The 12,317-nt window shown below is 45.7% G+C and overlaps 1 pseudogene; it reads right to left on the bottom strand.

Annotated features, from left to right (window-relative positions):
• LOC129860062 (ribonuclease 3-like) overlaps positions 1 to 12,317 on the bottom strand; it is a 169,662-nt pseudogene that overhangs the window by 13,875 nt on the left and 143,470 nt on the right.

Here is a 12,317-nt window from a genome sequence, read left to right as displayed (position 1 = left end):
TTCCAAACAAATACTAACTGTTCCTCTGTGCTTCAGAATTTGAAACCAAACAGACAGAAAAACTGAAAAGTAGCATAAACCAAAGAAAACTTTGCAATATGGGAAGCATTAGGGAGGCTGTCAGTTCCAAGCAGCACACCCATACCGTACAGACAGACAAACATACTGTACATACTGAACAAAAACATAAACACAACATGTAAAGTGTTGGTCACATGTTTCATAAGCTGAAATAAAAAATACCAGAAATTCTCCATACGCACAAAAAGTGCATCTCTCTCAAATGTTGTGCACACATTTGTTTACATCCCTGTAAGTGTGACTTTCTCCTTTGCCAGGATAATCCATCAACATGACAGGCGTGGCATATCAAGACGCGGATTAAACAGCATGATCATTACACAGGTGCACCTTGTGCTGGAGACAATAAAAGGCCACTAAAATGTGCAGCTTTATGACACAACACAATGCCACAGACATCTCAAGTTTTGAAGTAGTGCGAAATTGGCATGCTGACTGCAGGAATTGTTATGCTGGTGAATGAGGACCCAAAAGCGACTTAACAAAAACAGAGTCTTTATTCCAGTCTTAAACAAAACGGTACTCCAGGATATATCTTAGATGACACCTGCTCACACGCAGCATCTGTTGAAGGCAAAAACACGACAGGGCGGAACCAGGACACAGAACAGCAAACCTCAAACAAAGATCCGACAAGGACAGAAGCGGAAAACAGAGGGAGAAATAGGAACTCTAATCAGAGGGCAAAATAGGGGACAGGTGTGAAAGATTAAATGAGGTAGTTAGGAAAATGAGGAACAGCTGGGAGCAGGAACGGAACGATAGAGAGAGAGCGAGAGAGGAAGAGAGGGAATAGAAAGAGGGAAAGAACCTACTAAGACCAGCAGAGGGAGACAAATGGAAGGGAAGCACAGGGACAAGACATGATAATCAAATGACAAAACATGACAGTACCCCCCCACTCACCGAGCGCCTCCTGGCGCACTCGAGGAGGAACCCTGGCGGCAACGGAGGAAATCATCAATCAACGAACGGTCCAGAACGTCCCGAGATGGAACCCAACTCCTCTCCTCAGGACCGTAACCCTCCCAATCCACTAAGTACTGGTGACCACGTCCCCGAGAACGCATGTCCATGATCTTCCGTACCTTGTAAATAGGTGCGCCCTCGACAAGGACGGGAGGGGGGGAGGGAAGACGAACGGGAGCGCGAAGAAAAGGCTTGACACAAGAGACATGGAAGACAGGGTGGACGCGACGAAGATGTCGCGGAAGAAGCAGTCGCACAGCGACAGGATTGACAACCTGAGAGACACGGAACGGACCAATGAACCGCGGAGTCAACTTGCGAGAAGCTGTCGTAAGGGGAAGGTTACGAGTGGAAAGCCACACTCTCTGACCGCGACAATACCTAGGACTCTTAATCCTACGTTTATTGGCGGCTCTCACAGTCTGCGCCCTGTAACGGCAAAGTGCAGACCTGACCCTCCTCCAAGTGCGCTCACAACGTTGGACAAAAGCCTGAGCGGAGGGAACGCTGGACTCGGCGAGCTGGGACGAGAACAGAGGAGGCTGGTAACCAAGACTACTCTGAAACGGAGATAGCCCGGTAGCAGACGAAGGAAGCGAGTTGTGAGCATACTCAGCCCAGGGGAGCTGTTCTGCCCAAGACGCAGGGTTTCGAAACGAAAGGCTGCGTAAAATGCGACCAATCGACTGATTGGCCCTTTCTGCTTGACCGTTAGACTGGGGATGAAACCCGGAAGAGAGACTGACGGAAGCATCGATCAAACGACAGAACTCCCTCCAAAACTGTGACGTGAATTGCGGACCTCTGTCTGAAACGGCGTCTAACGGGAGGCCATGAATTCTGAACACATTCTCAATGATGATTTGTGCCGTCTCCTTAGCGGAAGGAAGCTTAGCGAGGGGAATGAAATGTGCCGCCTTAGAGAACCTATCGATAACCGTAAGAATCACAGTCTTCCCCGCAGACGAAGGCAGACCGGTAATAAAGTCTAAGGCGATGTGAGACCATGGTCGAGAAGGAATGGGAAGCGGTCTGAGACGACCGGCAGGAGGAGAGTTACCTGACTTAGTCTGCGCGCAGTCCGAACAAGCAGCCACGAAACGACGCGTGTCCCGCTCCTGAGTAGGCCACCAAAACCGCTGGCGAATAGAAGCAAGCGTACCCCGAACACCGGGGTGGCCAGCTAACTTGGCAGAATGAGCCCACTGAAGAACAGCCAGACGAGTAGAGACAGGAACAAACAGAAGGTTACTAGGACAAGCGCGCGGCGACGCAGTGTGAGTGAGCGCTTGCTTTACCTGTCTCTCAATTCCCCAGACAGTCAACCCGACAACACGCCCTTCAGGGAGAATCCCCTCGGGGTCGGTAGAAACCACAGAAGAACTAAAGAGACGGGATAAGGCATCAGGCTTGGTGTTCTTATTTCCCGGGCGATAGGAAATCACGAACTCAAAACGAGCGAAAAACAACGCCCAACGAGCTTGACGTGCATTAAGTCGTTTGGCAGAACGGATGTACTCAAGGTTCTTATGGTCAGTCCAAACGACAAAAGGAACGGTCGCCCCCTCCAACCACTGTCGCCATTCGCCTATGGCTAAGCGGATAGCGAGCAGTTCGCGGTTACCCACATCATAGTTGCGTTCCGATGGCGACAGGCGATGAGAAAAGTAAGCGCAAGGATGAACCTTATCGTCAGACTGGAAGCGCTGGGACAGAATGGCTCCCACGCCCACCTCTGAAGCGTCAACCTCGACAATAAATTGTTTAGTGACGTCAGGAGTAACAAGGATAGGAGCGGATGTAAAACGCTTCTTGAGGAGATCAAAAGCTCCCTGGGCGGAACCGGACCACTTAAAGCAAGTCTTGACAGAAGTCAGAGCTGTGAGAGGGGCAGCCACTTGACCGAAATTACGAATGAAACGCCGATAGAAATTAGCGAAACCGAGAAAACGCTGCAACTCGACACGTGACTTAGGAACGGGCCAATCGCTGACAGCCTGGACCTTAGCGGGATCCATCTGAATGCCTTCAGCGGAAATAACAGAACCAAGAAAAGTGACAGAGGAGACATGAAAGGCGCACTTCTCAGCCTTCACGTAGAGACAATTCTCTAAAAGGCGCTGGAGTACACGTCGAACGTGCTGAACATGAATCTCGAGTGACGATGAAAAAAATCAGGATATCGTCAAGGTAAACGAAAACAAAGATGTTCAGCATGTCTCTCAGTACATCATTAACTAATGCCTGAAAGACAGCTGGAGCATTAGAGAGACCGAACGGCAGAACCCGGTATTCAAAATGCCCTAACGGAGTGTTAAACGCCGTTTTCCACTCGTCCCCCTCTCTGATGCGTACGAGATGGTAAGCGTTACGAAGGTCCAACTTAGTAAAGAACCTGGCTCCCTGCAGCATCTCAAAGGCTGACGACATAAGGGGAAGCGGATAACGATTCTTAACCGTTATGTCATTCAGCCCTCGATAATCCACGCAGGGGCGCAGAGTACCGTCCTTCTTCTTAACAAAGAAAAACCCCGCTCCGGCGGGAGAGGAAGAAGGCACCACGGTACCGGCGTCGAGAGAAACAGACAGATAATCCTCGAGAGCCTTACGTTCGGGAGCCGACAGAGAGTATAGTCTACCCCGAGGGGGAGTGGTCCCCGGAAGGAGATCAATACAACAATCATACGACCGGTGAGGAGGAAGAGAGTTGGCTCTGGACCGACTGAAGACCGTGCGTAGATCATGATATTCCTCCGGCACTCCTGTCAAATCCCCAGGTTCCTCCTGAGTAGAGGGGACACAAGAAACAGGAGGGATAGCAGACATTAAACACTTCACATGACAAGAAACGTTCCAGGATAGGATAGAATTACTAGACCAATTAATAGAAGGATTATGACATACTAGCCAGGGATGACCCAAAACAACAGGTGTAAAAGGTGAACGAAAAATCAAAAAGGAAATGGTCTCACTGTGGTTACCAGATACTGTGAGGGTTAAAGGTAGTGTCTCACATCTGATACTGGGGAGAGAACTACCATCTAAGGCGAACATGGGCGTGGGCCTCCCTAACTGTCTGAGAGGAATGTCATGTTTCCGAGCCCATGCTTCGTCCATAAAACAACCCTCAGCCCCAGAGTCTATCAAGGCACTGCAGGAAGCAGCCGAACCGGTCCAGCGTAGATGGACCGACAAGGTAGTACAGGATCTTGATGGAGAGACCTGAGTAGTAGCGCTCACCAGTAGCCCTCCGCTTACTGATGAGCTCTGGCTTTTACTGGACATGACATGACAAAATGTCCAGCAGAACCGCAATAGAGACAAAGGCGGTTGGTGATTCTCCGTTCCCTCTCCTTAGTCGAGATGCGAATACCTCCCAGCTGCATGGGCTCAGTCTCTGAGCTGATGGGAGAAGATGGTTGAGATGCGGAGAGGGGAAACACCGTTAACGCGAGCTCTCCTCCACGAGCTCGGTGACGAAGATCTACCCGTCGTTCTATGCGGATGGCGAGTGCAATCAAAGAGTCCACGCTGGAAGGAACCTCCCGAGAGAGAATCTCATCCTTAACCTCAGCGTGAAGTCCCTCCAGAAAACGAGCGAGCAACGCCGGCTCGTTCCAGTCACTGGATGCAGCAAGAGTGCGAAACTCTATAGAGTAATCCGTTATGGATCGATCACCTTGACATAGGGAAGCCAGGACCCTGGAAGCCTCCTTCCCAAAAACTGAACGATCAAAAACCCGTATCATCTCCTCTTTAAAGTTCTGATATTCGTTAGTACACTCAGCCCTTGCCTCCCAGATAGCTGTGCCCCACTCCCGAGCCCGACCAGTAAGGAGTGATATGACGTAGGCGATCCGAGCTCTCTCTCGTGAGTATGTGTTGGGCTGGAGAGAAAACACAATATCACACTGGGTGAGAAAGGAGCGGCACTCAGTGGGTTGCCCAGAGTAACATGGTGGGTTATTAACCCTAGGTTCCGAAGACTCGGAAGACCAGGAAGTAACAGGTGGCACGAGACGAAGACTCTGAAACTGTCCTGAGAGGTTGGAAACCTGAGCGGCCAGGGTCTCAACGGCATGACGAGCAGCAGACAATTCCTGCTCGTGTCTGCCGAGCATTGCTCCCTGGATCTCGATGGCAGTGTTGCGAGAATCCGTAGTCGCTGGGTCCATTGTGGTCGGATCTTTCTGTTATGCTGGTGAATGAGGACCCAAAAGCGACTTAACAAAAACAGAGTCTTTATTCCAGTCTTAAACAAAACGGTACTCCAGGATATATCTTAGATGACACCTGCTCACACGCAGCATCTGTTGAAGGCAAAAACACGACAGGGCGGAACCAGGACACAGAACAGCAAACCTCAAACAAAGATCCGACAAGGACAGAAGCGGAAAACAGAGGGAGAAATAGGAACTCTAATCAGAGGGCAAAATAGGGGACAGGTGTGAAAGATTAAATGAGGTAGTTAGGAAAATGAGGAACAGCTGGGAGCAGGAACGGAACGATAGAGAGAGAGCGAGAGAGGAAGAGAGGGAATAGAAAGAGGGAAAGAACCTACTAAGACCAGCAGAGGGAGACAAATGGAAGGGAAGCACAGGGACAAGACATGATAATCAAATGACAAAACATGACAGGAATATCCACCAGAGCTTTGCAAGGGCAATTAATGTTAATTTCTCTACCATAAGCCGCCTCCAATGTTGTTTTAGAGAATTTGGCAGTACATCCAACCGGCCTCACAACCGCAGACCAACGTTGTGAACAGAGTTCCCCATGGTGGAGGTGGGGTTATAGTATGTGCAGGCATATTCTATGGACAATGAAAACAACTGTATTTTATAGATGCCAATTTTAATGTACAAAAATACTGTGACGAGATCCTGAGGACCACTTTTTTGGGGGGGTATCTGTGAACAAAAGATACCTATATGTGCACAGTCATGTTAAATCCATAGATTAGGGTTAATGAATTCGTTCCAATTGACTGATTTCCTCACTGTAATTCAGTAAAATTAATGAAATTGTTGCTTGTTGCGTTAATATTTTTATTCAGTATATAATATGTGTGTTTGTGTTGATTTGATGGATCCCAGGACTCAGGCAATTGTTACTGAGTAGATTGCCAAGTTTGGACACACCTGCTCATTCAATATTTTTTCTTAATTTTTACTATTTTCTACATTGTAAAATAATAGCAAAGACATCAAAACTATGAAATAACACATATGGAATCATGTAGTAACCAAAAAAGTGTTAAACAAATCAAAATATATTTTAGATTCTTCAAAGTAGCCACTGCCTTGATGACAGCATTGCACACACTTGGCATTCTCTCAACCAGCCTCACCTGGAATGCTTTTCCAACAGTCTTGAAGGAGTTCCCACATATGCGGAGCACTTGTTGGCTGCTTTTCCTTCACTCTGCGGTCCAACTCATCCCAAACCATCTCAATTGGATTGAAGTCTGCTGATTGTGCAGGCCAGGTCATCCGATGCAGCACTCCATCACTCTGCTTCTTGGTTAAATAGCCCTTACACAGCCTGGAGGTTTGTTGGGTCATTGTCCTGTTGAAAAACAAATTATAGTCCCACTAAGCGCAAACCAGATGGGAACTCTGTGAAGCATTTATTTGGGCTGCAATTTCTTTGGCTGGTATCTCTAATGAACTTATCCTCTGCAGCAGAGGTAACTCTGGGTCTTCCTTTCCTGTGGCGTTCCTCATGAGAGCAAGTTTCATCATAGTGATTGATGTTTTTTTGCGACAGCACTTGAAGAAACTTTTTCAATTTTTCCAGATTGACTGACCTTCATGTCTTAAGGTATTGATGCACTGTCATTTCTCTTTGCTTATTTGAACTGTTCATTCCATAATATGGACTTGGTATTTTACCAAATAGGGCTATCTTCTGGATATCACCCTTACCTTGTCACAACACAGCTGATTAGCTCAAACACATTAAGAAGGAAAGAAATTCCACAAATTAACTTTTAACAAGGCACACCTGTTAATTGAAATCCATTCCAGGTGACTACCTCATGAAGCTGGTTGAGAGAAGGCCAAGAGTGTGCAAAGCTGTCATCAACGCAAAGGCTGGCTACTTTGAAGAATCTCAAATATAAAATATATTGTGATTTGTTAAACACTTATGTTTACTCCATGATTCCATATGTGTTATTTCATAGTTTGGTGTCTTCACTAATATTCTACAATGTAGAAAATAGAAATAAATTAAGAGAAAACCCTTGAATGAGTAGGTGCGAACAAACTTTCGACAGGTACTGTACTATGAATGAATGAAAATGCAGGCAGATAGACAAAGTACAGTACAAACACAGTGCGTGCCTATCTCTCAGGCTCTGAGAGTCTGTAGTCTCAGAGTCTGTAGTAGTGGCCACAGACTGTCAAGTTCTCTGTACAGCTAGTGATGGGGCCTAGAACACTCTGTGTGACTCTCCATTTCACTTCATCCTAAAAGCACACTTTAAAAAAGCTCACCGACTTGGACACATTTTCCTGTCTAAGAGGAGAGTGGAATTTTTGTGGTGTGTGTGAGTGCGAAAGTGTGTTGGGATTCTATGGAATGCACTTCATACCAATTGCCCCTTGTATCTGTACTCATGACCTCATGTAGAGAGCTGGATCAGGGTGAGGGGTCATGGTTGTCTACATTTACATTTACATTTAAGTCATTTAGCAGACGCTCTTATCCAGAGCGACTTACAAATTGGAAAGTTCATACATATTCATCCTGGTCCCCCCGTGGGGAATGAACCCACAACCCTGGCGTTGCAAGCGCCATGCTCTACCAACTGAGCCACACGGGACCGGTGACTAACGGTGTGCCAAAATGACACCGTATTCCCTATATATTACCCATAAGGATTTTGGTAGCACACTATAAAGTGCATTCCGAAAGTATTCAGACCCTTTGACTTTTTCCACAGTTTATTACGTTACATCCTTATTCTAAAATTGATTCAATATAATTTCTTTAAACAAATTCTACATAATGTATTCATGTATATATAAAAAATACATATATCATCTTTACATGGATATTCAGACCCTTTACTCAGTACTTTGTTACAAGCTTGGCACACCTGTATTTGGGGAGTTTTTCACATTCTTTGCAGATCCTCTCAAGTTCTGTCAGGTTGGATGAGGAACGTCTCTCTACAGCTATTTTCAGGTCTTTCCAGAGATGTTTGATCAGGTTCAAGTCTGGGCTCTGGCTAGGCCACTCAAGGACATTCAAAGACTTGCCCTGAAGCCAGTCCTGCATTCTCTTGGCTGTGTGCTTAGAGTTGATGTCCTGTTGGAAGGTCACCTTCGCCCCAGTCTAAGGTCCTGAGCTCTCTAGAGCAGGTGTTCAACATCGATCTCTCTGTACTTTGCTCCATTCATCTTCCCTCGATCCTGACTAGTCTCCCAGTCCCTGCCACTGAAAAATATCCCCACAGCAAGATTCTGCCACCATGCCTTCACCGTAGAAGATGGTGCCAGGTTTCCTCCTGACGTGACGCTTGTCATTCAGGCCAAAGAGTTCAATCTTGGTTTCATCAGAGCAGAGAATCTTGTTTCGCATAGTTCGAGAGTTCTTTAGGAGCCTTTTGGCTGTGCTGCAGAGATGGTTGTCCTTCTGGAAGGTTCTCCCATCTCCACAGAGGAACTCTAGAGCTCTGTCAGAGTGACCATCGGGTTCTTGCTCACCTCCCTGACCAAGGCCCTTCTCCCACGATTGCTCAGTTTGGCCAGGTGCCCAGCTCTAGGAAGAGTCTTGGTGGTTCCAAACGTATTCCATTTAAGAATGATAGAGGCCACTGTGTTCTTGGGGACCTTCAATGCTGCAGAAATGTTTTGGTAACCGTGATCTGTGCCCTCGACACAATCCTGTGTCGTAGCTCTACCGACAATTCCTTCGACCTCATGACTTAGAGCAGTTTTTCACTGACATGCACTTTCAACTGTGGGACCTTACATAAACAGGTGTGTGCCTTTCCAATCAATTGTAGAATCCTCTCAAGGATGATCAATGGAAACAGTGTGCACCTGAGCTCAATTTTGAGTCTCATAGCAAAGGGTCTGATTACTTATATAAATAACTTTTTTCTGTTGATAATTTTTTATAAACTTGACCCAAAAAAATAAACTGTTTTCACTCTGTCATTATGGGGTATTGTGTGTAGATTGATGAGGATTTTTTTTATTTCATCAATTTTAGAATAAAGCTTTAACGTAACAAAATGTGGAAAAAGTCAAGATGCCTGAAGACTTTCTGATTGCACTGTATGCTGTAGATAATATGGTGCATTTTGGGACACAGCCCATGTCAGTCTTTAAAAGTGGTGGTTGGTTGGTTACATTCCAGTTTGCATGGGCTCATTATGGACGTCTCAGAACCCTTCCTTAGAAACACTATCAAACTACGTTCCAAAACGAGCCCGAGCCCATGGGTGTTGGTTACATTGGTGTCTACCTAGGGACTAACGGTTTGATTTTAAATGTAGTATCACTGTTCACATAAGGCTCTGTTTAAACCAGTGGTATGCAAATCTTACCCTACGAGGTCCAGACTACTGCCGTTTTCTTCTGTTCTACCTGATAATTAATTGCACCAACCTGGGATCCCGGGTTTAAATCAGTCCCTGATTAGAAGGGAATAATGAAAAGCAGTGGAACTGGATTTGAGGTCCAGATTTGAATTTGATGGTCCTGGTTCCGGGTGAGGAGTCATCAATGTCAAGTTGACCAGGTCAATCTCTACCAGGGTTGTGGTAAGTTACATTCCAGTCTGCACTAGAATTCTCAGAGTGAAGGTCTCACCCTACTCCAACACACACACACCTAGATTATTGGGTGATACGTTTGAATGAAGGAAATCAATAGTGTTTCTACTGTGACCACTGCAGTCCGTAATATACTACCCCTGGTGAGGAGTTTGCTAACACTGTAGTGCCAAAGCTTAAAGGGCCAATCTGCGATTGTGACATCCATTTTTTGACTTTCAAATGAATGACATACAACCATTGATTCTTGAAGAATATAACCTATAAATATCTCATGATTTAGGGTGAACTATTTTACCCCATCAAAACCCAAAATATAAGCTTGTTTTACTCCATTGTTTGTAAACAATGTAATTGTACACAAAACATGGGTATTGCATCCATAACCCGGGCCTATGAATTTGAGAGTGGTTACATCTCTCCAGCCCCATGTCTAAGCTGTTTACCTAAAAAGGTGGCAGGGCGGCTGCTTTGTTGTTGTTTGAATTGCAGATTGCCCCTTGAAGGGCTGTGTGCTGACGCCAATGTTAAAATCATCCTGAGGGCTTTCTCTCTGAGATTTGACAGAGGGAAGGGTGTTGATGATCAAACTGCCAGAGTACCAGATGGTGCATGAAATGTGTGAGGGGGTATTTACCTTGTTGCATATGTCTCTTCCCAATGTAGCTTTTCTTGATTCCTTGCATCCTATCTCCTTGGATCTTCTCCTCCAATACGGTTCAGAAGGAGGCAAAGCAATATTGTGCGAGGAATCATGGAAAGGCTTCACATACATTTTAAATAAAGGATATGATTCACGCAAATTCAAAAACGGACTGTTTGATCAAAATTGCAGATCACCAAGGCTGTGTCCCAAATGGCACCCTATTCCTTATATAATGCACTACTTTTTGACCAGAGAACATAGCAGAGTGATCCGGTCAAAAGTAGTGCACTATACAGTGCATTCGGAAAGTATTCAGACCCCTTCACTTTTCCACATTTTGTTACGTTAAAGCATTATTCTAAAATGCATTATAAGCATTATTTTCTATTCAATTTACACACAATAGCCCGTAATAACAAAGGGAAAACAGGTTTTATTATTTTTTGAAGTTGTTTGGTTGAAATACATTATCTACATAAGTATTCAAACCCTTTGCTATGAGACTCGAAACTGAGCTCAGGTGCATCCGGTTTCCATTGATCATCCGTGAGATGTTTCTACAACTTGATTGGAGTCCACTTGTGGTAAATTCAATTGATTGGACATGATTTGGAAAGGCACACACCTGTCTATATAAGGTCCCATAGTTGACAGTGCATGTCAGAGCAAAAACCAAGCCATGAGGTCGAAGCACTTGTTGGTAGAGCTCCAAGACAGGATGGTGTCGAGGCACAGATCTGGGGAAGGGTACCAAAAAATGTTTGCAGCATTGAAGGTCCCCAAGAACACAGTGTCCTCCATCAATCTTAAATGGAAGAAGTTAGGAACCACCAAGTTTCCTTCTACAGTTGGCCACCCGGCTAAACTGAGCAATCGGGGGAGAAGGGCCTTGGTCAGTGAGGTGAGCAAGAAGCCAATGGTCACTCTGACAGAGCTCCAGAGTTTCTCTTTAGCGATATGGCAACCTTACTGAAGGACAACCATCTCTGCAACACACTACCAATCAAGCATTTATGGAAAAGTGGCCAGACAGAAGCCACTCCTCATTAAAGGCACATGACAGCCTGCTTGGAGTTTGCCAAAAGGCACCTAATGGACTCTCAGACCATGAGAAACAAGATTCAATAGTTTGATGAAACCAAGATTGAACTCTTTTTCCTAAAAGCCAAGCATCACTTCTGGAGGAAACCAGGCACAGCTCATCACCTCGCCAATACCATCCCTACGCTGAAGCATGGTGGTGGCAGTATCATGCTGTGGGGATGTTTTTCAGTGGCAGGGAGTGGGAAACTAGTCAGGATCGAGGGAAAGATGAACGGAGCAAAGTACACAATGATTCTTGATGAAAACCTTCTCCAGAGCGCTTAGGACCTCAGACTGGGGAGAAGGTTAACTTTCCAACAGGACAATGACCCTAAGCACACAGCCAAGAAAACACAGGAGTGGCATCGGGAGAAGTCTCTGAATGTCCTCGAGTGGCCCAGCCAGAGCCCGGACTTGAACCCGATCGAACATCTCTGGAGAGACCTGAAAAGAGCTGCACAGCGACGCTCCCCATCCAACCTGACAGAGTTTGAGAGGATCTGCAGAAAATAATGTGAAAAACTCCCCAAATACAGGCATGCCAAGCTTGTGGTGTCATACCCAAGAAGACAAGGCTGTATTCACTGCTAAAGGTTGTACTGAGTAAAGGGTCTGAATACTTATGTAAATGTGATATTTCAGTTTTTGCTTTGTCGTTATGGGGTATTGTGTGTAGATTGGTGAGGGGAAAAAACTATTTCATCCATTTTAGAATAAGGCTGTAATGTAACAAAATGCTGAAAAAAG

The sequence above is a fragment of the Salvelinus fontinalis genome, chromosome 7 (genome assembly GCF_029448725.1).
Source record: "Salvelinus fontinalis isolate EN_2023a chromosome 7, ASM2944872v1, whole genome shotgun sequence".
Taxonomy (NCBI): domain Eukaryota; kingdom Metazoa; phylum Chordata; class Actinopteri; order Salmoniformes; family Salmonidae; genus Salvelinus; species Salvelinus fontinalis.
This window is presented reverse-complemented; position numbering and strand designations above follow the sequence as displayed.